Here is a 6,000-nt window from a genome sequence, read left to right as displayed (position 1 = left end):
GGACACATTGGGACAGGATACTGCGTCGAATGCAACTTGTTGCGAGCAAATAAACTGAAAATAAATGCCTAAAAATGAGTGAGATTCTTTACGCGATTTTTTCGTAAAAGTTTACATTTTAGCCATAACTCCAATTTTCAATAGGAAAAAATGGGACAGGAATCTGCGTCGAATGCAACTTGTTGCGAGCAAATCGGTTGAGGATAAGTGCCTGAAAAATGAGTGACATGTTTTACGTGATTTTTTCGTATGAATTTGTATTTTGGCCATAACTTTTGATCTCATAGTCCGATCTGGTCAATTTCAAATAGGAAACAATGGGACAGGATTTTGCGTCGAATGCAACTTGCGAGCAAATCGGTTAAGGATAAGTGCCCGAAAAATGAGTGACATTTTCTACGTGATTTTTTCGTATGATTTTGTATTTTGGCCATAACTTTTGATCCCATAGTCCGATCTGGCCAATTTCAAATAGGAAACAATGGGACAGAATTTTGCGTCGAATGCAACTTGTTGCGAGCAAATCGGTTGAGGATAAGTGCCTGAAAAATGAGTGACATGTTTTACGTGATTTTTTCGTATGAATTTGTATTTTGGCCATAACTTTTGATCTCATAGTCCGATCTGGTCAATTTCAAATAGGAAACAATGGGACAGGATTTTGCGTCGAATGCAACTTGCGAGCAAATCGGTTAAGGATAAGTGCCCGAAAAATGAGTGACATTTTCTACGTGATTTTTTCGTATGATTTTGTATTTTGGCCATAACTTTTGATCCCATAGTCCGATCTGGCCAATTTCAAATAGGAAACAATGGGACAGGATTTTGCGTCGAATGCAACTTGTTGCGAGCAAATCGGTTGAGGATAAGTGCCCGAAAAATGAGTGACATTTTTTACGTGATTTTTTCGTATGAATTTGTATTTTGGCCATTACTTTTGATCCCATAGTCCGATCTGGCCAATTTCAAATAGGAAACAATGGGACAGGATTTTGCGTCGAATGCAACTTGTTGCGAGCAAATCGGTAGAGGATAAGTGCCCGAAAAATGAGTGACATTTTTTACGTGATTTTGCACACATACACACACACATACAAACACACACACACACACACACACACACACACACACACAGACATCACCTCAATTCGTCGAACTGAGTCGATTGGTATATAACACTATGGGTCTCCGGGCCTTCTATAAAAAGTTTGTTTTTGGAGCGATCATATAGCCTTTACCGTATACTTAGTATACGAGAAAGGCAAAAAGGTAGTTTGGCCATAACTTCCGATCCCATAGTCCGACCTGGTCAATTTTCAATAGGAAACAATGGGAAAGGGTTCTGCGTCGAATGCAACTTGTTGCAAGCAAATCGGTTGAGGATAAGTGCCCGAAAAATGAGTGACATTTTTTACGCGATTTTTACGTATAAATTTGTATTTTGGCCATAACTTCCGATCCCATAGTCCGACCTGGCCAATTTTCAATAGAAAACAATGGGAAAGGATTCTGCGTCGATTGCAATTTGTTGCGAGCAAATCGGTTGAAGATAAGTGCTCGAAAAATGAGTGACATTTTTTACGCGATTTTTACGTATAAATTTGTATTTTGACCATAACTTCCGATCCCATAGTCCGACCTGGCCAATTTTCAATAGGAAACAATGGGAAAGGATTCTGCGTCGAATACAATTTGTTGCGAGCAAATCGGTTGAGGATAAGTGCCCGAAAAATGAGTGACATTTTTTACGCGATTTTTACGTATAAATTTGTATTTTGGCCATAACTTCCGATCCCATAGTCCGACCTGGCCAATTTTCAATAAGAAACAATGGGACAGGATTCTGCGTCGATTGCAATTTGTTGCGAGCAAATCGGTTGAAGATAAGTGCTCGAAAAATGAGTGACATTTTTTACGCGATTTTTACGTATAAATTTGTATTTTGGCCATAACTTCCGATCCCATAGTCCGACCTGGCCAATTTTCAATAGGAAACAATGGGAAAGGATTCTGCGTCGAATACAATTTGTTGCGAGCAAATCGGTTGAGGATAAGTGCCCGAAAAATGAGTGACATTTTTTACGCGATTTTTACGTATAAATTTGTATTTTGGCCATAACTTCCGATCCCATAGTCCGACCTGGCCAATTTTCAATAGAAAACAATGGGAAAGGATTCTGCGTCGATTGCAATTTGTTGCGAGCAAATCGGTTGAAGATAAGTGCTCGAAAAATGAGTGACATTTTTTACGCGATTTTTACGTATAAATTTGTATTTTGACCATAACTTCCGATCCCATAGTCCGACCTGGCCAATTTTCAATAGGAAACAATGAGAAAGGATTCTGCGTCGAATGCAATTTGTAGCGAGCAAATCGGTTGAGGATAAGTGCCCGAAAAATGAGTGACATTTTTTACGCGATTTTTACGTATAAATTTGTATTTTGGCCATAACTTCCGATCCCATAGTCCGACCTGGCCAATTTTCAATAAGAAACAATGGGACAGGATTCTGCGTCGATTGCAATTTGTTGCGAGCAAATCGGTTGAAGATAAGTGCTCGAAAATGAGTGACATTTTTACGCTATTTTTACGTATAAAGGGGTATTTTGGCCATAATTTCCGATCCCATAGTCCGACCTGGCCAATTTTCAATAGGAAACAATGGGAAAGGTTTCTGCGGCAACTACAACTTGTTGCGAGCAAATCGGTTGAGGATAAGTGCTCGAAAAAATGAGTGACATTTTTACGCGATTTTTACGCATAAATTTGTATTTTAGCCATAACTTCCGAGCCAATAGTCCGGCCTGGCCAATTTTCAATAAGAAACAATAAGAAAGGATTCTGCGTCGATTGCAATTTGTTGCGAGCAAATCGGTTGAAGATAAGTGCTCGAAAAATGAGTGACATTTTTTACGCGATTTTTACGTAAAAAATTGTATTTTGGTCATAACTTCCGATCGCATAGTCCGACCTGGCCAATTTTCAATAAGAAACAATGGGACAGGATTCTGCGTCGATTGCAATTTGTTGCGAGCAAATCGGTTGAAGATAAGTGCTCGAAAAATGAGTGACATTTTTTACGCGATTTTTACGTATAAATTTGTATTTTGGCCATAACTTCCGATCCCATAGTCCGACCTGGCCAATTTTCAATAGGAAACAATGGGAAAGGATTCTGCGTCGAATACAATTTGTTGCGAGCAAATCGGTTGAGGATAAGTGCCCGAAAAATGAGTGACATTTTTTACGCGATTTTTACGTATAAATTTGTATTTTGGCCATAACTTCCGATCCCATAGTCCGACCTGGCCAATTTTCAATAAGAAACAATAAGAAAGGATTCTGCGTCGATTGCAATTTGTTGCGAGCAAATCGGTTGAAGATAAGTGCTCGAAAAATGAGTGACATTTTTTACGCGATTTTTACGTATAAATTTGTATTTTGACCATAACTTCCGATCCCATAGTCCGACCTGGCCAATTTTCAATAGGAAATAATGAGAAAGGATTCTGCGTCGAATGCAATTTGTTGCGAGCAAATCGGTTGAGGATAAGTGCTCGAAAAATGAGTGACATTTTTTACGCGATTTTTACGTATAAATTTTTATTTTGGCCATAACTTCCGATCCCATAGTCCGACCTGGCCAATTTTCAATAGAAAACAATGAGAAAGGATTCTGCGTCGAATGCAATTTGTTGCGAGCAAATCGGTTGAGGATAAGTGCCCGAAAAATGAGTGACATTTTTTACGCGATTTTTACGTATAAATTTGTATTTTGACCATAACTTCCGATCCCATAGTCCGACCTGGCCAATTTTCAATAGGAAACAATGGGAAAGAATTCTGCGTCGAATGCAATTTGTTGCGAGCAAATCGGTTGAAGATAAGTGCCCGAAAAATGAGTGACATTTTTTACGCGATTTTTACGTATAAATTTGTATTTTGGCCATAACTTCCGATCCCATAGTCCGACCTGGCCAATTTTCAATAAGAAATAATGGGAAAGGATTCTGCGTCGATTGCAATTTGTTGCGAGCAAATCGGTTGAAGATAAGTGCTCGAAAAATGAGTGACATTTTTTACGCGATTTTTACGTATAAATTTGTATTTTGGCCATAACTTCCATTCCCATAGTCCGACCTGGCCAATTTTCAATAGAAAACAATGAGAAAGGATTCTGCGTCGAATGCAATTTGTTGCGAGCAAATCGGTTGAGGATAAGTGCCCGAAAAATGAGTGACATTTTTTACGCGATTTTTACGTATAAATTTGTATTTTGACCATAACTTCCGATCCCATAGTCCGACCTGGCCAATTTTCAATAGGAAACAATGGGAAAGAATTTTGCGTCGAATGCAATTTGTTGCGAGCAAATCGGTTGAAGATAAGTGCCCGAAAAATGAGTGACATTTTTTACGCGATTTTTACGTATAAATTTGTATTTTGGCCATAACTTCCGATCCCATAGTCCGACCTGGCCAATTTTCAATAGAAAACAATGGGAAAGGATTCTGCGTCGAATACAATTTGTTGCGAGCAAATCGGTTGAGGATAAGTGCTCGAAAAATGAGTGACATTTTTTACGCGATTTTTACGTATAAATTTGTATTTTGGCCATAACTTCCGATCCCATAGTCCGACCTGGTCAATTTTCAATAAGAAACAATGGGAAAGGATTCTGCGTCGATTGCAATTTGTTGCGAGCAAATCGGTTGAAGATAAGTGCTCGAAAAATGAGTGACATTTTTTACGCGATTTTTACGTATAAATTTGTATTTTGACCATAACTTCCGATCCCATAGTCCGACCTGGCCAATTTTCAATAGGAAATAATGAGAAAGGATTCTGCGTCGAATGCAATTTGTTGCGAGCAAATCGGTTGAGGATAAGTGCCCGAAAAATGAGTGACATTTTTTACGCGATTTTTACGTATAAATTTGTATTTTGGCCATAACTTCCGATCCCATAGCCCGACCTGGCCAATTTTCAATAAGAAACAATGGGACAGGATTCTGCGTCGATTGCAATTTGTTGCGAGCAAATCGGTTGAAGATAAGTGCTCGAAAAATGAGTGACATTTTTTACGCGATTTTTACGTATAAATTTGTATTTTGGCCATAACTTCCGATCCCATAGTCCGACCTGGCCAATTTTCAATAGAAAACAATAAGAAAGGATTCTGCGTCGAATGCAATTTGTTGCGAGTAAATCGGTTGAAGATAAGTGCTCGAAAAATGAGTGACATTTTTTACGCGATTTTTACGTATAAATTTGTATTTTGGCCATAACTTCCGATCCCATAGTCCGACCTAGCCAATTTTCAATAGGAACCAATGGGAAAGGATTCTGCGTCGAATGCAATTTATTGCAAGCTGGTTGAGGATAAGTGCGGTTGAGGATAAGTGCCCGAAAAATGAGTGACATTTTTTGCGTCGTTTTGTGCGCACACACACACACACACATACACACACACACACACACACACACACAGACATCACCTCAATTCGTCGAGCTGAGTCGATCGGTATATAACACTATGGGTCTCCGGGCCTTCTATAAAAAGTTTGTTTTTGGAGCGATCATATAGCCTTTACCGTATACTTAGTATACGAGAAAGGCAAAAATTCATACATAATGATAATTCGCATAGACATATTCTTTTCCCACATACTCGTGTTGATCGTAGTAGGGTTCTTTTGGAGGATAACTACAGATGCTTGTCCTGTAAATTTTCGTTAAGTCCAATCCTCAATTTAACGATTGGAAAAGAAAGATCCCAGAATTGATCATAATGTGATCATAAAAGCATAATTCCGACTCCAAATTACATTGGAGGATAGAACATTTGGAGCACTATTCGCAATATTTATAAACCAACAAGCATCCTCTAGCCCTTGAGATTAATTTGAGATCATAAAACAGTGCTGTCATGGCAAATCATGAGCTGGTTACTCATAAATTTAAAATTTTGCGCCCCTTGGAAAATCCGCCCATCAAA

The sequence above is a fragment of the Armigeres subalbatus genome, unplaced genomic scaffold (genome assembly GCF_024139115.2).
Source record: "Armigeres subalbatus isolate Guangzhou_Male unplaced genomic scaffold, GZ_Asu_2 Contig1754, whole genome shotgun sequence".
NCBI classification, from domain to species: Eukaryota; Metazoa; Arthropoda; class Insecta; order Diptera; family Culicidae; genus Armigeres; species Armigeres subalbatus.
The sequence above is the reverse complement of the archived record's forward strand: the minus strand, read 5'-3'. Positions refer to the sequence as shown.